The following is a 23,108-nucleotide window of genomic DNA, read 5'->3' as shown; positions in this document are numbered from 1 at the left end:
GCTGAAGGGGAATTATGTAGTGAAGTTTGTGTTTGTTAAAGGAAAAGTAGGATTATGCGGAAAGCTAACCATATGGTTAAATACCTTAAAGGGTTAACAGGTGCTTTCATGGGTGAGGGGGTCTAAAGTACAAAAAGTTGGTGTGAAGTTGTGAAAGGCCAGAAAAAAGCACAGATAATAGGTACTTTCGGATTAATAGGGCACTTTGGCATTTGGAAGAGCTCAGCATGGAGAGCGAGAGTTAAAAGAATGACAGTGATAAATTTTGATTTAAAAATGTACATGGCACTTAAAAATCAGCTCAAGAGGATGTAATTTGAATATGGAAAAGTAATATGAAGTGTTTTTTGCATACTCTCACCTCAAAATCATTTTAAATACCTTTTGAGAAGCCAGCAAAAACAAAAACAAAAAACCCTCAGCAGTGTAATTTAGACTAAGAAATAGATGTTACTGTGAGTGGATGATTAATTTTTAGGAAAAATGTACCAGAAAATAATTGTAATATTATGTATAGTAGCTATTTTGGTACAAGGCTTTGCAAAAGCCTTGACATTTTAAAGAGCCTTGAAAGAAAAACCATCAAGTAAATCTGAGTGAAGTGCAACTAAAGTTGGAGAAAAACTAGAGATACTTCCAGTCCTTAATTCTGGAGTAAAATTTGAAGAGATACTCAGTTTATTTACGAATTCTTTTATTAATATGTATCTTGTGTGGTGGAAAAAAATGTCCACTTTAAATATTGAAGGTTATCCAGTATGGTTTTTCTTTTCTTTTGGATCCATTTAGCGACATTCAGGGTCATATTCTGGCGTTATTAATGATCCAGCTCTACAGAAAAAAAGACTCCTCTTGAAGTGGAAAGTTATATTAAAATTAAAATTTGTACTTATTTTTTGTTTTGTTACTATTTGGAATTCTCTGGAGTTGATCTCTTAGACACGTTACAGTGGCTTAGAATGACTTAAGTTTTTGATTTTCCTCCTTTCCTAACATTTCTTTCCCCATATACTTGAAAATTGCTTCCATAGACACAATCTGAATGATTTTTAAAAGAAAGTTATCTGAAGATGTATAATGCCACAGTTAAAATATAAAGTGCTTTCTTGTGGTACAAGAAAGAAAATTTCATAAAAAGTAGTAAATATGCATCAAAATCCTCCTGGGACTACAGATGGGTATACCTGGGACTACAGGTGGGTGTTACCATGCCTAGCAGAGGAAACCATATTTTGACAACCAGATTCTGTACTAGGCACTTTTCATCGTAGATACTCGTGTTTAAAGTAAGAACACCATTTAAAGCCATTTTTGACCAGACACGGTGGCTCACGCCTGTAATCCCAGCACTTTGGGAGGCAGAGGCCGGCGGATCATTTGAGGTCAGGAGTTCGAGACCAGCCTCGCCAACATGGTGAAACCCTATCTCTACTAAAAATACAAAAATTAGTCGGGCGGGGTGGCGGGCGCCTGTAATCCCACCTACTCGGGAGGCTAAGGCATGAGAACCGCTTGAACCTGGGAGGCAGAGATTGCAGTGAGCCAAGATCACACCACTGCGCTCCAGCCTGGGCAATAGAGTGAGACTCAGTCTCAAAAAAAAAAACCAAAAAACAACAGAAAGCCATTTTTGCAGATGCAGGAACAGGCTTAGAGAGGTTATATAACTTGCCCAAGACCACATCGCATTTAAGTGGCAGAGCCAGGATTGCAACCCAGGTATGTATGATTCCAAATCAAGTGCTCCTTTAATTATGTCCGGCTGCTTAAGACTTTATATTGACATTACGCTGAGATTTAGGTATTTGAATAGAGTTTTAAAATTGTAATATCAGTGTTTAATTGCATTTATTGCTAAGAATGAATATCATTCAGAGAAAATTGAATTTCTGATACAAAGGAATTGGTTTAGTGTAACGTCTGCCCCTTGTTTATATTCATGTAATGAACATAATTATGTTGCCCAATGAAACAACTGAATTAGATAGCTTATTTTTACTATAGGAAAGAAAAATCTAGCTGTTTTCCATACGTGCAAAATCACAATGTTAAAAAAGCATTTTTATTTTGGCATAAAAAACCTATTAAACATTTTGTCCTTAAAAGTAGTTATTATCATTTTCATTGTAGAAGATTCCAAAGGATAGTATTATCTGGTAGTGGCTTTAATATACCTTGATTTGAGAGTACAGTATTTTGATGGTGAGACTTCTAATAGAGCAATAGATGTATTCAAAACTGAGGTGTACTCATTGACTACTTGGGAAATTCACTAATTAGGAATTCCTAAAAAAAAAAATTCAGTAATACAGCTTTTTATTTTTAATTTTTAAAAAACAAATATGGCATTGTAGTCCACATATTACAATGCAGCTTGCTTTTTTTGCCTTGAATGTTATACACATCTTTCCAGGTCAGTACATATAGATGTGACTTACTCATTCTATTAATAATAGCTGTATAGTATTCCAAAGTATGCATGTATCATAAATTATTAAGCCATTATTCTAGTAACGGACATTCAGTTTGTCCCCCATCTGTCGTGTGTGTGCGTGTGTATATATACATATATATATAATTTTTTTGAGTGTTTCTTTTCTTTCTTGGTATTATAAACAATTACAGGAAACATCCTTATATGTCCGTTTAATTCATGTTGATGTCATTTTGTGCTAGGATGAATTCTGTATGTGAGATTGCTGGGACAAAGAATAGACATATTTTATAATTTAACAGATTTAAAAATCTACTTTTCAACATTTTTTTGTTTTTCAAAAGATGTAGTAATCTACACTGCCAGCACACATTCATTAGCACTAGAAGATAATCAGCTTTTAATTTTTGCCAGTGTGGGGCTGTGAAATGATATATTCAATTAATTTACCTTCTAATTTCTAGGTAGGTTGAACATCTTTACATATGTTTATTGCCCTTTTATTTGTTAATTTTTTCTATTTTTCTATTGGGTGATTTACTTTTTTTTTTAAATGTTAGAATTAGTAATCCTTTATCTGTCATATGTCTTTTTTAAATTTTTTTATATTTATTTATTTATTTATTTATTTATTTTTGAGATGAGCCTTGCTCTGTCACCCAGGCTGGAGTGCAGTGGCACGATTTCGGCTCACTCCTGCCTCAGCCTCCCAAGTAGCGGGGATTACAGGTACGTGCCACCACGCCCAGCTAATTTTTGTATTTTTAGTAGAGACAGGGTTTCACCACATTGACCAGGCTGGCCTTGAACTCCTGACCTCAAGTGATCTGCCCCCCTCTGCCTTCCAAAATGCTGGGATTACAGGCATGAGCCACTGCACCCGGCCTCTTGCATTTGTTTTTGTCCAAGTTTGCCATTTGTTTCTTGACTTTATGGTGTGTTTTGCTCATATAGAAGTTTTAAAATACACACAGTTAAATCTATCAATTTAGGGAAGTCGTTTTCATATGTTGCTTAGGAAGACTTACCCAGAGCCAGGATTGTGTACATTTTCTGTATTTTATTATAGTATTTTATAGTTTATTACATTTGGCTCTTTAAACCATTTGTGTGTTTACAGAGATTTACCATGATTTTCTCAGTAAATCATTTTTTCCAACTGTATGTTAACATTCCTTCTTTTAATCACATACTAAGTTTTCATATGTTCTTGGATCAATTTTGGATGCTATTTTCCATTAATCAGAGATTCTTTAAACCTCGGGGACCCATAAATAGGCTTCAAGGTATCAGTGAATTCCCTGAAATTATATACATAACTTTCATCAGATTTGCAAAGGAGTATGTGATTCCTTTAATGGCAAGGATCACAGATTTATAGATGTTTCATATTTAGTGGACTTTTTGTTGTTTTTAGTAACATAACATGCAGATGGTGAGTTAAATTTAGGAGATAAGCTTATTACCTGTGAAAAAGAGAAGTTTTTCAGCTTCAAATGAAGTTAATACTTCATTGTATTAAAATGTAGACTTAATTTTCTAGTGAGAAATGGAAAAGGACAGGGAATCCAAATGAAAACTATTTAACTGTGACTCGTTACTATAAAATGTCAGAATTTGTGGCTGGTAAAAAGTAGTTCTTCCCGAATTTCAAGAGCGCACTTGTTGCTAATATTGACTGGTCGAACAGTGCAGTGAAACATTTTCTCACATAAGTGATAGAACTATGTGCTTGGTAACTTTATTTTCTATAGGGTTTTAGCATTGTAAATAATATTCGTTGACTGTATTCTTACATCCCTATATGGATTTATGAGCACATTAGGAATAATCTTTTACATGGGGAAAATAATTGAGAATGGATTATGTAATCATCCATTGGTGAGAATTAATGTTAGTCATTATATTCTTAAAACTCTACTAGACTAAACAACTAATTCCAGGGCCAAGGTTGAGACTGCTTTTTGGAATTTGGTAGTTTTTACAAGTAAGTTCCTGAAACCATGCAGCAATACCTGTAAGATGTTCCAGAGAATGCTAGATTTCCTCACTTCTGAAATCATTTGGAAAACCTCATAGTAGCTACTGTGTTGAGGACTTTGGGTTAATAGGAATACAGTTATTCTAGAATTGGTAATTGGTGCCTCACTTATTAGTCTTGAATAGGATGTCTAGTGCCATGGAGTGGTCACCTGAAATAGTTGATCTCAATTAAGATAATTCCAGGATGTCTGTCCACCACTCTGGTAGGCCTTCTAATAGCTTTTTGGCACTTAGAGAAATTGAAATAATAATGAATGTTCAAATATTGCTCTCTAGAAAGACCATTTTTGAAGGATGTACTTATAGATGAACTTCATAATCATGGTTCACTATAGCCTAGTTGTTTTTAAGATCTACCCACCTACCAGTACCTGTACTTACGTATTCTGCCTTTCTGCCTGTTAACAATAGATGGTAACTGTCAGTGCTCCTGTTGGGTCATTTGTGCACCTGATTCTGTTGCCTCACTTACCTGAAGACATGGTTCCCAAAGCTTTCCCTCATTCTCCTGTCACAATGTATTCTTGAAAATTGCTAAGAGAGTGGATTTTAAGTGTTTTCACCATACCAAAAAAAAAAAGTATGTGAGGTAATGCATGTTGTGTTAATTAGCTTGATTTAGCCATCCATGATATATACATGTTTTAAAACATGTACATGATAAATATATACAGTTTTGTCAATTACAAATGAAAAAAAAACTATCTTGGTAAATGTTCCAGGTGAACGTGAAAAATATGTATTCTGTTGTTATTGGCTGAAGTATGCTGTAGATGTCAGTTGGTTGGTAGTATTGTTAAGGTGTTTTGTATTCTTGATTTTTTTCTGCCTCTTCATCAGTTATGGAGAGGGGTTTTGAAATCTTTGATAATTGTGGATTTGTCTGTTTTTCTTGTAGTTATGTCACTTTTTGCTTCATGTATTTTGAAGTGCTGTGATTAAGTATATGCACATTTAGGCTGTCATGTCTTCTTGATGGACCAACCCTTTTTTTTGTACAAGATACCATCTTTATCCTTGGTAATATTCTTTGCTCTGAAACCTACTGCTGTGGTGTTAATGTCTCCCCCAAAATTCACGTGTTGGAAACTTAATCTCCGATGCAACAGTATTGGGGCGGGGGGTGGAGGGTGTTTAGGTGATGAGGGCTCTCCCTTCATAACTGTATTAATACTGTTATAAAAGAGCTTGTGGCAGTGCGTTCTCTTTTTTCTACGTAAGAAGACAGCATTTGTCCCCCTTTTGCCATTTCTACCCCCAACCATGTGAGGATGCCACAAGAAGTCCCTCAACAGATGCTGGTGTCTTGATTTTGGACTCTCAGTTTCCAGAACTGTGAAGAAATACATTTCTGTTTTCTGTAAATTACCCAGTCTCAGGTATTTTGTTATAGTACCACACAATGGACTATGATACTTACTTTGTCTAATACTAATACAGACACTTCGGTTTTCTTTTGATTAGTGTCAGGTGGTATATCTTTTGCCATCCTGTTAATATTAACCTACTTATGTATTTATATTTAAAGTGGATTTTTGGTAGACAGCTTCTGATCTTTCATCTAATTTCACAATCTCTTTTGTTAATGGAATGTTTAGAACACTAAATGTGATTATTGATGTGGTTGGGTTTAAATTCGTGAGTTGCTATTTGTTTTCTGTTTGTCTTAACTGTTCTGTGTTTCCTTTTTTTCCTTTGTCTTTAGGATTAAAGGGGTATTTTTAAATTCCATTTTTTTATTTGATGACTTACTAGCAGTGCTCTTTGTTGTTGTTGTTTTTTTTTTTAGTGGTTGCTTAAGGGTTTATGGTATACATGATAGAATTTCATGTGTAGTATAAGAACCTTAATATATTACCACTTTTTTCTGGGTTCTTGCTATCATCATTATACATTTTACTTCTATACATGAGTCCTACAATACATTCTTATTTTTGCTTTAACTTAGTTATATTTTAAAAATATATAAAATGTTTAAAAATTTTTTAAAAATTTGCTGACATATTTACCATTCCCAGTGTTCTTCATTTTGTGTGTGTGTGTATGTGTGTGTGTGTGTGTGTGTGTATGCAGATTTTCATGTGGTACCATTTTTTTCACTCTGAAGAATTTCTTTTAACATTACTTACACTTAAAAATATACTGGTGATGAATTCTTTTCATTTTGTGCGTCTGAAAAAGTCTTTATTTGCTATAGTGTTTGAAGGATATTTTTGTTGGGTATAGAATTCTAAGCTGACATTTTTGTTGTTTCAGTACTTTAAAGAAGTTGCTTCGTTGTCTTCTGGCTTGCATTGTTTCTGATGAGAAGGTTGCCATCATTCTTTGTTCAACTATATGTAGCGTGTCTTTTATTTTTCCTCTTTTGCCTACTTTTAAGAGTTTCACTAGGTTTTTAATTATTTAATTATAATGGCCCTTGTATTATGTTTCTTGTGACTGGGGTTTGTTGAGCTTCTTGGATCTGTGAGTTTACAGTTTTTATTACATTTAAACATTTTTGGCTATTATTTCTTCACATGTTAGTTTTTCTATGCTGCTTCTCCTCTCAGGAACTCAAAATACACTTACATTAGACCACATGAAATTGTTCTACAGTTCAGTGATGTTCTATTCATCATTCTCAGTCTTTTTGTGTGTGTGTGTTGTTTTAGATAGTTTTTACTGCTAGGTCTTTAATTCACCAATCCTTCTGCAGTGTGTAATCCACTTTTTAATATTACCCAGTTTATTTTTTATCTCAGGCATTGCCTCCCATCCCTCCCCCTGCCCTTCTAGAAGTTCAATATAGGCCTTTAAAAAATTATCTATCATTTCTTTCCTTAACATCCTGTATTAGCCTGTTTTGACGCCCGAGACTGAGTAACTTACAAAAGAAAGAGGCTTAATTGGACTTACAGTTCACATGGCTGGGGGAGCCTCACAACTGTGACAGAAGGCAAGGAGAAGCAAGCCACATCTTATGGTGGCAGGCAAAAAATGAGAAAGCTTATGCAGGGGAACGCCTTTTTTTTTTTTTTTTTTTTTTTTGAGACAGAGTCTTACTCTGTTGCCCAGGCTGGAGTGCAGTGGCACAATCTCAGCTCACTGCAAGCTCCGCCTCCTGGGTTCACGCCATTCTCCTGCCTCAGCCTCCCGAGTAGCTGGGACTACAGGTGCCTGCCACCACGCCTGGCCAATATTTTGTATTTTTAGTAGAGACGGGGTTTCACTGTGTTAGCCAGGCTGGTCTTGATCTCCTGACCTCGTGATCCACCCACCTTGGCCCCTCAAAGTGCTGGAATTACAGGTGTGAGCCACTTCGCCTGGCGGGAATGCCTCTTTTTAAAACCATCAGATATTTTGAGACTTATTCACTATCATGGGAACAGCATGGGAAAGACTTGCCCCCATGATTCAGTTACCTCCCACCAGATCCCTCCCACAACACAGGGGAATTCAAGATGGGATTTGTGTGGGGACACAGCCAATCCATATCATTCCACCCCTGGCCCCTCCCAAATCTCATGTCCTCACATTTCAAAACCAATCATGCCTTCCCACAGTCCCCCAAAGTCTTAATTCATTTCAACATTAACTCAGATGTCCACAGTCCAAAGTCTCATCTGAGACAAGGCAAGTCCCTTTTGCCTATAAGCCTGTAAAATCAAAAGCAAGTTAGTTACTTCCTAGATATATTGGGTAAATACAGCCATTCCAAGTGGGAGAAATTGGCCAAAACAAAGGTGTTACAGGCCCCATGCAAGTCTGAAATCCAGCGGGGCAGTCAAATCTTAAACCTTCAAAATGATATCCTTTGACTCCATGTCTCACATCCAGGTCACGCTGATGCAAGAGTTGGGCTCCCACGGCCTTGGGCAGCTCCACCCCTGTGGCTTTGCATGATATAGCCCCCCACTCCTGGCTACTTTCACAGGCTGGCATTGAGTGTCTGTGGCTTTTCCAGGTGCACGGTGCAAACTGTCAGTGGATCTACCATTCTGAGGTCTAGAGGACAGTGGCCCTCTTCTCACAGCGCCACTAGGTGGTGCCTCAGTAGGGAATCTGTGTGGGGGCTGCAACCCCACATTTCCCTTCCACACTGCCTTAGCAGAGGTTCTCCATGAGGGCCCCGCCCCACAGCAAACTTCTGCTTGGGTATCCAGGTGTTTCCATACATCTTCTGAAATCTAGGCTGAGGTTCTCAAACCTCAGTTCTTGACTTCTGTGCACTCGCAGGCTCAACACCATGTGGAAGCTGCCAAGGCTTGGGGATTGCACCCTCTGAAGGCATGGCCCGAGCTCTACATTGGCCCTTTTCAGCGATGGCAGGAGGTCTGGGACAAAGGGTGCCAAGTCCCTAGGTTGCGCATAGCACGGGGACCCTGGGCCCGGCCCACGAAACCATTTTTTCCTTCTAAACCTCTGGGCCTGTGATGGGGGGGCACTGCCGTGGAAACCTCTGACATGCCTTGGAGACATTTTCCCCATTGTCTAGGGGATTAACATTCAGCTCCTTGTTACTTATGCAATTTCTTCAGTGGGCTTGGATTTCTCCTGAGAAAATGAAATTTTCTTTTCTATCGCATTGTCAGTCTTAAAATTTTCCTAACTTTGATGCTCTGTTTCCCTTTTAAAATTGAATGCCTTTAACGGCACCCAAGTTATCTCTTGAATGCTTTGCTGCTTAGAAATTTCTTTCACCAGAAACCCTAAATCATCTCTCTCAAGTTCAAAGTTCCACAGATCTCTAGGGCAGGGGCAAAATGCCGCCAGTCTCTTTTCTAAAACATAACAAGAGCCACCTTTGCTCCAGTTCCCAACAAATTCCTTGTCTCCATCTGAGACCACCTTAGACTGGACCTTATTGTTCATATCACTATCAGCAATTCAACAAGTCTCTAGGAAGTTCCCAAACTTTCCCACATTTTCCTATCTTGTTCTGAGCCCTCAAAACTGTTCTAACCTCTGCCTATTACCCAGTCCCAAAGTAGCTTCCACATTTTTGGGTATCTTTTCAGCAATGCCCCACTCTATGATACCAGTTTACTGTTTTAGTCCATTTTCATGCTGCTGATAAAGACATGCCCAAGACAACAATTAACTAAAAGACATTTAATAGTTCTACATGGCTGGGGAAACCTCACAATCATGGTGGAAAGCAAGGAGGGGTAAGTCACATCTTATGTGGATGGTGGCAGGCAAAAAATGAGAAAGCTTGTTCAGGGGAACGCCTCTTTTTAAAACCATCAGATCTCATGAGACTTAGTCACTATCATGAGAACAGAATGGGAAAGACTTGCCCCCATGATTCAGTTACCTCCTACCAGGTCCCTCCTACAACACATGTGAATTCAACATGAGATTTGGGTGGGGACACAGCCAAACCATATCACATGCTTTTCCTAATTTTTTTTGAACAAGTGGAATATTGTTATAATAACTCTTTCTGATGTTGTTGTCTACTAATTCTATCATCTGGGTCGTCTCTGGGTTGCTTTCTATTGATTTGCTTTTCTCTACATTATGGGCCATATTTTCTTCTTTACGTATCTGGTAATTTTTAACTGGATGGCAGACATTATTTTACCTTGCTAGGTACTAGATATTTCCATATTCCTGTAAATACTTTCAGACTTTGTTTTGGGACATACTTAAGTTATCTAGAGACAGTTTTGTCTTTTTGAGGCTTGCTTTTAAGTTTGTTTGATGGCACCACAAAGCCTTTAGCCTAGGACTAATTTTGCTCCATTACTGGCAGTCCCTTGTAGTGCCCTTCAGAGTATTCCACCCAGTGCCCTGTGTATTACAAGGTTTTGCCACTTTGGCTGAAGGGAACACTGGTTGAGTGAATCCCCAAAATTGTTCCACCTGCCCATTTTGAATGGTTCTTTTTTGGCCTCAGTTTCTTAACACATATACACTGAGAGGTACTCTGCTGAAAATTCTGTTTTTAGCTCTGTCCTCTTCAGTGCACTGCCTGGCAAACTTCAGCTGCCTTGTCTTTCCTAAAACCTTGATTCTCGCTCCTTAATTCAAGGAGAATGTTGGATCCCTGAATTAGACTGAGTTCTCCCTCTCTGTGCTATAGCCTAGAAACTCTCTCAGGCAGTCATAAGACTCACTTCATTTCCTTTTTCTCAGGAATCCTCATACTATGCTGATTTCCTGTTTAATGTCCAAAGTCTGAAAATTGTTGTTCTCTATTTTATCATTTTGTTTTGTTGTTTCAGGTAAGAGGGTAAATCCAGTCTCTTTTACTCCATCTTGGCTAGTGGTAGAAACTGGGTGAATCTTTGATTGTGTATCCCCAAGTTGACTGAGGGGAAAGTAGTGAAGTTGGATCATTTGAATTATACTTAGTAATTAAAACTAATATTGTAAATTCAGGGAAAGAATCATGGTTTTATTATGCCTCTTGATTTCTTCATAATCTCTAGCATGGTATTGAGCACAGGCCTTAGCAAGTTGTTAACTGAAAGTTAGGCGAGACTTATCCATGATAGTCCCACCTTCCTCCTTCCTTATAGAAGTTTCAAGTGTATGTTAGTTAATTCTTTGAAGTGTTATCAATTTTATTCTGATTTTAAGAAACCAGGCCTTTTGTATCCCTTTAGATACAGCTGAGTCTAAGAGGAAGACTCTTTCAGACTGGCTGATGAACCATCTGGCTCCAGAAGAGGTTTTTGCTTTTCCTGTTAGTATGGTTCTTGAGCTAACTGGTCACATTCTTACTGGGTGTGGCTGGATAAATAGTTCTGTTCAGAGGCTTCTTTCCTGTATTCCTTCCAGAATACCTTTATACCAAGCTAAGTAATGGGGAAGAGAATCAGAGGGATGGTAGTGCTAATAGTAGTTATATTCAATATGTTGCATGTATAGAAAATGCATATAGTTTGCCCTATGGTGAATATTATCATTATAGTCCTCAGATCTTCAACGTGGCATGGTACAATTCTTGCTAAAGGTAGTTAGGTTGTGCTGAACCTGTGAGTACTCTAAAGTGTCAAGGAGAAGTCTTTTAAATTGTAACTCTTGGCTTCTCCTGTGGGAAGGTAGTGATTTGAAAATGGTGAATTGATTTGCTGCTTATATAGCAGCTTAAAACTGGATTTAGAGGGAAAGTAATGTCCACTTTCCTAAATTCCAGCACAAGTTAGGAATAATCCCATTAGTATCACCTTATGTTTTTCCATTATTTATTTTTAAATTCGTGACATAGCTAGAAATAAGTGATTTGTACAGGTAAGCACTCAGAAATGACTAGAGAGAGTGATCAGATGATGTCAGTTGGGAAAGGAGAGTTGTGTTGAAAACCCTTAGATTTTTGCTTGGTATGGTTAAGGATTTGAGGTTAAGTGGCTATGCAAGTGCAGACTAACTCTCGGCATATTTATTTCTAATTATAAACTACTTTTGAGTTGGGCTTAATGAATGTAATTTAAAGATGTTATTGGTTCATTGATAAGCTTCTGCTATGTAGTCCCTGTATGCTGTGAAGCAAAACACTATAGGAAATGGGCTAATCAAACTAGTTTTATTTTTTTCTGCTGCGTAAGTTGGTAGTCTGAGTCTCCATAGCTTGTCTTCAGACAATGAATTGTATATCAAGTACTCTGTTACTATCATGCTTTCAAAATAATGCTTTATTACAGTATGTCTTTGTTAATAGTAACTTAAAAATTGAAATCTTTAGAAGAAACTAACTGCACAGCGTAAAACATTCGAACTAAAATCTTGCTGCAAACCTGAATTTTTATAGTGTATTCAGTAGAGTTGTAAATTCTGCCCTATTTTTGTTCTAAGACTTTGATGATTAGGGCTATCTGCGTCTTTCAGTTTCTAAGGTGTGATGTAAAAGGACATTATCTAAGTTTTCAGTGATAAAAAATATACTATTTTAAATATAGGCAGGAATATTAGAGCTTTGAGTAAAATTGAATTACTGGATTAAAATCAATAAAATCCTTCTTCAACCTTGTATTTGATTAACTTGTTCAAGTTTTGTCCATGACAAACTGAAACTGGCTCAGCAGTGAGGTTTGACACTAAGATTCTTGATCTATATTTAGATTTGATCTGTATTTAAGATTCTTGATTTATATTCTGTATTTGGGTGTTAAGAAAGTGCCTCCAATTGCCAGTATTTTTATTTCAACACAGTCTTATTGCTTTTCAACACACCCACCTCTTATTAACTGTTGGATGTTCCCAGAATGTTATACACCTCTGGCAGAAAAACTCAGTTGTTTCCTCTATAGAAGGGCTGATTAGAAAGACTGGCTTAACATGATTTTAATGTATTTTAATAGATAGTTTCAGCATTTTTAAAAATAAAATAGAAGAAAACATTCATCATTGTCTTCTAGGACATAAATTTCTTATCTTTCCTTCCTACTTTGAAGGTTAAAACAAAAAAGCAAAGTTGTGTGATGATATTTTAGTGTCTTGAAATGGATTTCTCAGCCATTAAAATAAGGGATATGTATGACTTTTGCACCTCACCTGGGATTTGTCAGTGATACTCTCTGACTTGATATGTACCTTTTCAGGTTTGTCTTATAGATAAGATGCCATCGTGTGCCCTTTTTCTTTTACCCTAGGTTGGAACTTTGCGTTTAATTAGTAAGCCATCATGACCTCTGAACCTTCACTTGTAACAGACAGTAACTAACAGTTATAGAGTACTTACTGTGTGTTTATAAGTGTTTTATGTGTATAGTTTCATTTAATGTAAATGATACTTGTTTTACTTTCTTCAGAGAATTGCTGTGAAGTTAAATGATCTTCAAATGAGATAATGAATGTTTGTACAAACACTTTAGTTATAAATTGTTATTAATAATGACAATAATATCTAACTACTTTCTCTTTGCCATTGTTGTCTTTAAGGTTTAATATAGTCTACAGCCTACATTTTTTGGTGCTGTAGTTTTTCCCAGTGCCTCATCTCATAGGATGACACTTGTCTGATAAGTCCTCAGATAAATCACATGATGTTACATGAGTTATAGATTTGACATTCAGCTTAGCTTTTTATTCTTTCCTTCCTTAGGAAGAAGTAATAATCACTGGCAATTCATATTGTTATTTGCCTCCTTAAAGTAGAAATCTATTTGTTTTCATATAAATTCTAGAAAAGCTATGGCTTTTTGATGTTACTGGACTCTCTTCACTCTTTCCTATTAATACCTGTGAAATTGACAATTTAAAGATAGATTTATAAAATGCAAATTAAATTTAAATTGTGATGGAGTTTTTGCATGTGTATATGTATGTGTTTATGTGCGTATACATGTATAAAATAACTCTTTGGCCTCTAAATTTTTAAAGGATTAATGATAGTCAAATTAATGAAAGAAGAAAGAACCTAAGCCTATTTCTCCATTTTAGAAAAAGTTTTGTGTGATAGTTGCTTTATTATATTGTCAGTTTTCCCATGGTGATTCATTGTCATATCTCAAATAGAGGAATATGTTCTGTGTCCTTTATTTAAATTAGGAAAGTTCAGTTTTTCTTACCTTTTTCACTCAAATACAGAACAGCATAGGCTGTACATTAATATTTATTGCCAAGATTTTGAGGATGACTTTAGAAAAGACAAAATTCTTGAATCTTACACAGCTTCAAACACTATTAACTCAGGTAAAGAGTTACTTGCCATTCTACAATCAGAAATTTTGGTAGACTGAAATGGTGGACTATGAGAGGTAAACTGTGTTGTGATCACCTATTTTGTCATATATATTGCTGCTACTTTTTTTCAGGAATTATAGCATTATTCTTAAGTACAGGTCAGCCTTACTGTTGAATTTAACATGTAGCTGTTGTGTACAATTTGAAGAGTAGAGCAGTGATTTCATTTGCGTATTATAATGTTTTATGTTTATGGATATCTTTAAAATTTTTCCTAATTAGCAGTGAAAACATTTTGAAAGAAATGCTGGATTTGTTGGAAGCTCAGCTTGCATTTTAGCTATACCTTTAAAACTTTAAAAAATTCATTTCTTAATGACTTTACCAATCTAGAATTGAGAAAGACAGAATGGAGAAACAACATGAACCTTTTACATTTCACCTAACCTTCCTCTATCCCCACATGAAGCGTAATACCCCATAGGTGGAAACTGTCTTAAATTTTATTTTGTTTCCAAAAACTTAAGCATACGTTAGTCTGGGCTTTTGGGAGTTACCTTGTAGAATAAGATTATTAAAGGACCTTACCATTTTCTAAGTAGATTTTATCCTAAATTTATAATTGCATTGGAAAAGTGGGCTTTTTAAAAAAATTTAACCAATGTCATATGACACCATCCTCCCCATTCCTCCCACCCTGAGTTACCAGTTTAATTTGAAAACTTTGAATTTCCCGCCTATCCAAGTATGCAAGATTTTGCATTGTCCTCACATAAATGAACAAATCTTCAAAGCACGAAAAGTTTAGTATTTGTTTTATGTGCTCTTCATCTAGGTGCTTGTAGTAATGTTGGCACTTACAGGAGAAATTAAGAGATGAGGCAGAGAGGTGAAGAAAGGAGTCTTTAAAATAAGTGATTAAATTTTGGGCATTTATAGTATGTTGTGTGAGTACTTTTTGAAAATGACCAGTTAGTGGGGGAAAATAACATTTCTACCTTTAAAAAGAATGTTCTTTGAAATGAGAAGTAGTTTTAAAAGTTACTTAAATAAGAATGGTAGGTTATTTTAGTTACAATCTCACAAAAATGATGTTGTAGTATGTGACATGAAATATAGTAGGTTTTGAGAGTTTTGACTATGTACATGACGTTGAGTGTAGTCAAAAGTTGGCAATGTAATTTTTAAATTGAATTGTATTATACATTATTTCACATTTATTATTCGGTTTAATTCTACCTTGTCCTGAAAAAGAGTTGAAGAGATACACAGATGTGTTTGTGTAATGCGGAATGGGTAAAAAGGCAAATGAGGTAGGAAAATAAGTCAAAGTAAAGTATTTGTATGGATATTAAATAACTTATTTTAATTTTGTAGCCTATTTGTTTTGTTTTGTTTTTGTGGGTAGTGAGGTATTAAAGTACCAAAAAGATCTCTATGTGTAACCCTTACTTCAGATTCTGAGGTAATTTGGAGTGATAGCATTTTTGCAGCCTTTTATTTAAGGAGCCAGGAAAGCAGATTTCATACTTGCATTTTGGTCACAGAATAAAAGTGAAAGTTTTATTAAATAATAACAAGGATAGTTTGGGAAGATGAGGCATCTAGTGATAAGAATTGAGTTAGGATTTTTGCCATACATGATTTATGATAAAGCTTTTCTTACTATGATACTAAAGGCTTTGATTGTAAGTTCAAGTAGTTTTCAATGCAGAATCCATCAGTGTGGAACCTTATATAATGATTGTTGAGCACATTTTGACATAATTTAACATCATGTTGTTGCTTATTTAGAAAAAATGCTTAATACCAGTAATCTTTTTATTTTTTCTATCAAGTATATTTTGTTTCTGAGAGCATTAAAAATAACACGGTGCACTGAAGTGATATTTCTTGGTGGTTTTTAATTTAAGAAAATCTGATAAAGTAGTTTATAACTTTTCTTTCTTCTTTTTGTAGAGACAAGGTCTTGCTTTCTTGCCTAAGCTGGTCTTGAACTCCCGCCCTTTAATGATCCTCCCATCTTAGCCTCCCAAAGTGTTGGGATTACAAGCATGAGCCACTGTGCACAGCTAGATAGCTAAGAGAAATATGGATTAAGTTGACTATTATAAGTTACGGTTTTCAAATATGATTTAAAATAAATATTGTTAGATTAACATTAAGGGCTAAAGTGAAATTACCAAAGCACGTATTAAAGACAAATTTGGGGCGATATCACATGTTCTCACATATGTGAGAGCTAAAAAAATTTGATCACATGAGAGTAGAGAGTAAAAAGATAAGAGACTGGGAAAGGTGAGTGTTGGGGAGAATGAAGAGAAGTGGGTTAAAGGGTGCAAACATGCAGTCAGACAGACGGAATAAATTTAATGTTATAATTCCCCTGGTTTGTTCATGATATACCATGTACCATTTCATATAATTCATGTAATATACCCTCTTATTTTATAGGCAAAGCAACAGCAGCCTAAGTCTTGCTGGGGGATAAAAATATTTCTGAATAAATAAAGTGATATATAAATCATACAACTTTCATTTTAGGCTAGGGTCATGATCAAATACATTGATTTGTTATTTGTAAAATTAAAATTACTGATTTAATAAATAGTGGTACCTGTCTTTTCCTCTGTCTGTATTAGAACAGCATTAGTAATAGGAAGCAAGCAGGATAGTCACTAAAAGCACATGCAGTGTCAGAAATAAGAAGTGGGATCTCTTTTCAAGGGGAGGAGACAGAAGAAGGCAGGAAAAGTGCAGCAATCCAGGTTAGGTTATTGTGGTAAACCTCTCTTTCTCAGAAGCTTCTGAGCACAGTTCTGAAGAAGGCAACAATTATAATGTGCTTGTAAAATAATGGGGCAAAAAAATATTCTTCAAAGTAGTTACCTTGAGGAAGTTATACATTAGAAAATATAATTGCTAAAAATATTTTGAAATTCTTTATGAAATTGGTTTCAGAACCTTTTAAAACTGCAAGATCATTTTTGTAGCCATAGATTAAAATTATAATTAAAATTTTTAAATTGTAAAAGTAATTATAGAATATTTAGAGAACATGAAAAGTAACGCTTTTTTCACATACTAATAAAACCATTGTTCTTTGCAAAGTTTTTTCATATGGATTCTTTAGATAAAACTTATTTTAATCTACTCAGGTGTAGATTTTTTGGTGTTTATCCCTCCCCTCTTGAGTTCTTTGAGCTTCATGGATCTGTAGTTTGGTGTCTGTCAGTTTTGGAGAATTAACCACCATTATTCACATATTTCTTCTGTTTCTTTTCTCCTGATATTCTCATTATCCATAGTTACACCTTTTGTAATTGTCCAACAGTTCTTAAATGTTCTGTTACTTTTTAAAAAAATTCTTTTTGCCTTTCAGTTTGGGAAGTTTCTATCAACGTATCTTCAAGTTCACTGATTGTTTTCTCTGCTGTGTCTAGTCTGCTGTTGAATCCATCAAAGGCATTCTTCATTTCTGTTACTGATTTTTGTTATTTCCATTTCAGTTTGTCTTAGAGTTTTCATGTCTCTGCCTACAGTGGGCATCAGTTTTTGAATGTCGTGTAGTTTTTTCCATTAAAGCCCTTAGCACATTAATTATAGTTACTAAATTCTCACAGTGATGATTCCAAAATCTCTGCCATATGTGAGTCTGGTTTTGATGCCCGCGTTGTCTTTTCAGACTCTGTTTTTTGCCTTTATCATGCGTTGTAATTTTTTTTTTTTTTTTTTGGTAAGCTGGATGTGACATAAGGGGTAAAAAGAACTGAGATAAATAGGCCTTTAGTGTGGCCTAGAGGCCTATCTGGCTAGGAGTTAGGCTGTGTTTACTGTTTGCTGTAGCTTTGGTGTCAGAGATTAAAATTTCCTCTTGTGTAACTGCTTTTGTCTCCTTTGTTGTCTTTGGGTTTCCCTAATAACTCCTTCATAAGTAGGTTCCAAGGCTTGTAGTTATTTAAGCTATAAGCCCCTGTTATTACACAGGAGCCCTATTGATGTGGTGTGTGTGTGTGTGTGTGTGTGTGTAAAAGTGTTCTATAATCTTATGATTAGCTCTTAGTGAGCCTGTGTCTTTGGACTGTGACCTTCATGAGTGCTTTTTAGCTCCTGCAACCTTTACCGCCCAATACTTAAGTGAGAAAGTAGGAAGGCTGGGAGGCGGCTGGAGTTTTGTATTTCTCTTCCCACAAGTTGGTTAGTTGGTGGATAACAAACTGGAATGTGAAACCTCGGATGAGGGGAGGCTACTGTAGTTTCTTTTGAGGACAGGTCTTTGTTATTGAGAACAGAGATCGCTGGGCAATTTCAGAATGGTTATTTTTTCTCTCCTATTGGAAGCTAGAGGGAATTTTTCTTTGATCTTCACTTGTGAATCTCTGATGGGGCACCTGGAGGTAAAACTCAGGAAAGTTTCCTCTCTCTCTCCCCCAGCCAGACTGCCCATCCCCTGAGCTTTTAATTCTCAAGCTAGTCCACGTTGAACCTCCAGCAATTTACATTACAGTGTTCCTATGGATACTGGCTCCAGCTGTGTGTTTCTCTTGCTGGGGTTTGTGATACCCGTAGCTGTGGTTTTCTATAGTCACATCTCTCTCCAGTTTTGGGAGCAGCAGTTTGCCCTGAACCTCAATTCTCTATTGGGTCTAAGAAGAGTTAACTGATTTTCGGCCGGGCATGGTGGCTCACGCCAGTAATCCCAGCACTTTGGGAGGCCGAGGTGGGCGGATCACGAGGTCAGGAGATCCAGACCATCCTGGCTAACATGGTGAAACACTGTCTCTACTAAAAATACAAAAAAATTAGCTGGGCGTGGTGGCGGGCACCTGTAGTCCCAGCTACTTGGGAGACAGAGCCAGGAGAATGGCGTGAACCTGGGAGGCGGAGCTTGCAGTGAGCCGAGATCCTGCCACTGCATTCCTGCCTGGGCGACAAAGCCAGACTCCATCTCAAAAAAAACAAAACAAAACAAAACAAAACAAGAAGAGTTACTGATTTTCAGTTTGTTCGGCTTTCTGGTTGTGAGGATGGGAGTGTTGACTTCCAAGCTCTGTCCACGTCAGACCAGAAATCCTTAATGATATTTCCTTTTCTGTACCTTTTTGACTGTTTCGTTCTTTAGTCTATCTGGAATTTAGCTGTGTAGGGATGCAGGGAATAGGATATGTGTCTAGACCATCTGATTATGCTACTTTGTCTAATAGTTCTTGTGTTAGGATTATACTATTTTAATTTTTTATAGCATTAAATTCTTTAGTATCTGGTAGGGCTAATCTTGCTTTACTTTCCTATTGTTGCATATGAACCTCAGAATTGTTTTGTCAAGTCATTAAAAGAAGGAAGTAGAATTATAAATAGAACTGCTTAAAATTAGTAATATAATTAGAATGATAGTGTTATGATGTTTGGACTTCTCTGGAAATTTATTTCTCTTTGTTGACTCAGATCTTCTTTTATGTTTTGGAGGTTTTGTAATTTTCTTTTTCTCCTTTTTTTTTTTTTGAGATAGAGGCTTGCTCTGTTGCCCAGGGTAGTGTGCATTGGCACAATCTCGGCTCACTGCAACCACTGTCTCCAGGGTGTAAGCGATTCTTGTGTCTCAGCCTCTTGAGTAGCTGAGATTTCAGGCGTGCACCACCACTCCCAGCTTATTTTTTATATGTTTAGTAGAGATGGGGTTTTGCCGTGTTGACCAGGCTAGTCTCAAACTCCTGGCCTCAAGTGATCTGCGCACCTCGGCCTCCTAAAGTGCTGGAATTACAGGTGTGAGCCACCACACACGGCCTCATAATTTTCTTTGTCTCATTTATAGAAGTTTCTTGTGAGGTGTATTTTCTGCATTTTTAAAGCCCTTTTATTTTGAAATAATCTTTAATTCACATGAAAGTTGCGCAGATAGTACAGAGTTCATGTGTATCCTTCACCCAGTTTTCCCCATCATGACAGCTTATGAAACCGTAATACAATTATCAAACACGGGAAATTGATGGTGGTATGATACTATTAACTAAACTATAGACCTTATTTAGATTTTACCAGTTTTTACCTGTACTTTTTTTGTCATATGTATAGTTTTGCTATTATTATTGCAATGGCTTTCTACAACATTTCTCTCTCTCTCTCTCTGTGTCTGTCTCTTTGCCTCCTTCCCTGCCTTCTGAAGAGTAAAAATGGTGTTAATTTTCAGAAGCTGCTTTGCTAATAGATTTTAAATTCTGAGTTTTTAGTTGCTTTCATTGAATGTTTTTTAAATTTTTAAATTATTTTTAAATTTTTTCTCTTCAAAGGTACTGATCATTGAATTTTTAGGGATGTAATTTTCTCATTTGCTAAAAATGTTATTTTTGTTTCTATAACATGTCATTGCATTGGCTAGGCTAGATTTCCAAATTATACTTTTTGTGCCTAATTTTTGTATAATAGTCTTCGAGTTTCCCTTTAAGAGAAAAATTAGCTACTGTGTACATTATTAGTTGATTTCTCTAATATCTGACATTAAAATTAATCATTGATATGCAATGAATGCTTTACCAAGTTTCAGGAGTTATAATCATTTCAGATAAATCATGTAATTTAACCCTTACAACCTCCTAAGATAGGTGTCAATATTATTCCTGTTTACAGGTGAGTAAATTCGGTTGGGTTAAATAATTTGTTTGTTCAAGGTCACATAGTTTAGGTAAGAAGCTCAAACCTTAGTTTTAGGTTTCTTACTCATTTTGCATTTAACCGTTCTTTTATATTCTCTTCTATTGCAATAGAAAAGATCAATTGTAAACTATTCAGATGAATTTCATTCTACAGCATACGTTTATTCCATGGAACTGGCATTCCAGAATGGAGTGAATTAGGGCATGGTGGCTCAGGCCTGTAATCCCAGCACTTTGGGAGGCTGAGGTGGGTGGATCACCTGAGGTCAGGAGCTTGAGACCAGCCTGGCCAACATGGTGAAACCCCGTCTCTACTAAAAAAAAAAAAAAAAAATTAGCCGGGCATGGTGTTGCATGCCTGTAAGTCCTAGCTGCTCGGTAGGCTGAGGCAGGACAATCGCTTGAACCCGGGAGGTGGAGGTTGCAGTAAGCTGAGATCATGCTACTGCACTCCAGCCTGGGCAACAGAGCAAGACTGTCTCCAAAAAAAAAAAAAAAAAGAATGGAGTGAATTAATTTCGTAAAGAAAATTCAGGTTAAACACTATTTGCAAACTGATATTCCCGAATTTAAATAGACTTATCAAAATTGTATGTTTGTATTTTAAAGGATCAAAATACTGAGCCTGCACCTTCCTCCCTCCTTCCTTCCAGAGGTATTAATTAAGTATAGCCCCTATTGAGAACCTAAATATGTCAAAATTTACTTAGGTGGATATGGAATTAAGTGTGGGAATACAAGGAAATTAATATTTTATATTTAAATATGAAGGACAATGTATAGTTAGCTTTTTGAAGAACATCAAATATTAACTTTTCTGTCATGCAAGTTGTATGCATTCTTTCTTATTTGTGATAACTTTAAGATGATGTCAAAGTTTCACTGTGACTTAAGAGTGAGTAAATTATAAAACAGTAGAATCATTTATTTGAAAGAGGCCTTGGTTTTACTCAGCTTCCTTCCCGTTGTGGGAATGCCTTCCTCTCCTACATTTTTTCAGCATCTTATTTGGGAGAAAAGGTTTAATTTTTTATTCCTAGCTGCAGTCTTTAACAGTTTTCTTAAAATATTTATTCTTCTCAGATTGCCTTTCCTTCTATCTTATATATATATAAAATCCCTTTCAAATCTGAGCTAATCAGTCTTTTTTTTTTTTTTTTCTGGTAGCTATATTGATTTCTTTAGGTACCTTTATCTTCTGCATTGGCATTTGTTGGTACCTTCTCTTCCACCTGTCCTACTCTTATTTCAGTTATTTAGATGAGGTAAAATTTGTAAAAATCACACTTGCGCTTACAGATCTTAACTATATAATAAAACTTTAAAAATGCATTATATTTTTGTCATTGACCTTTATTACATGTGTACTCAGACAATAATCATTGTCTGATATTTAACTAGAGCATGTGTTTAGCATGAATACCTAGCACTGTTCTATTACTGTAACATTCATATTCTGAAATCCTCTGGAAGTAAACAGTAAGATTATATGTTGATTTCTTCTTATTTAAGGAAAGATTCATTGGTTGAACATGGTTTTCTGTTTTGTGTTTGGAGATGAACTGTATTTAGAGACATCTCTTTTTTCCCCCATAAGTTCTGTTTTAAATTAATGAGAAATTGGGTGAACTTATTTTCTTGCTGAGGTACACAGCTTGAAGTTTTGGAAGTAAAGTATACATAGTCTTTTCTATATGGGAATGGTGGAATTTTCTAGACTTGATTAAAGTACTGTTGTTTAATTTTTTAATGAGAACCTTCTTTCCCAATACTTAGAATGTCAGTACTTTCAATTAAGTTGCTGTGAATAATTCCTCCTGCCCATTTTTTCTTCAGCTTTTTTATTTTTCCAAGTTGAGTTTTGAATTTCTGATCTCTTTTGACAGCCTTTTTTTTTTTTTTTTTTTTTTTTTTGGCTAGGACTCTACATAACTTTTGTGATAGTTATGGAAAACAGTGGGATAGATGTTCAGATGTTATAACTTCTCTTTTTTGGCTGGGATGGGGTGGATGAGTAAAAAGAAAAAATGAATAAGTCAGTGAATGTTGGCAGGTGTTCAGAGATTTTTTCTGTTGTGTCATTCACCGTGGCACAGTTAAGTAACTGCTTATGATTGTTTTTCACAGTCTCAGAAAATAAGGAGTTTCAAATAATAATGTGGGTAACTGATTAGTATCCAACTAGCAGTGGTGTTGGATGGATTAATTGATTCTTAGAGAGTCTAGGAAATGTCAGAACAGTATACATTCAAACTGCTGTTACGACAAAGTAAAAGTTACCTTGAAAAATAAGTAATTCAACTGGTAGAAGAAACTTTAAGGGACAGACTAGATTTGGTTTTCTATATGGTCTTTCATTCTGAATA

The 23,108-nt window shown here is 35.9% G+C and overlaps 1 protein-coding gene across 2 annotated transcripts in view; it reads left to right on the top strand.

Annotated features, from left to right (window-relative positions):
* Positions 1-23,108, top strand: part of HS2ST1 (heparan sulfate 2-O-sulfotransferase 1) — a 196,457-nt gene that overhangs the window by 1,301 nt on the left and 172,048 nt on the right. The window lies entirely within an intron of this gene.

This window comes from Gorilla gorilla, chromosome 1 (genome assembly GCF_029281585.2).
Source record: "Gorilla gorilla gorilla isolate KB3781 chromosome 1, NHGRI_mGorGor1-v2.1_pri, whole genome shotgun sequence".
NCBI classification, from domain to species: domain Eukaryota; kingdom Metazoa; phylum Chordata; class Mammalia; order Primates; family Hominidae; genus Gorilla; species Gorilla gorilla.
The sequence above is the reverse complement of the archived record's forward strand: the minus strand, read 5'-3'. Positions and strand labels throughout refer to the sequence as shown.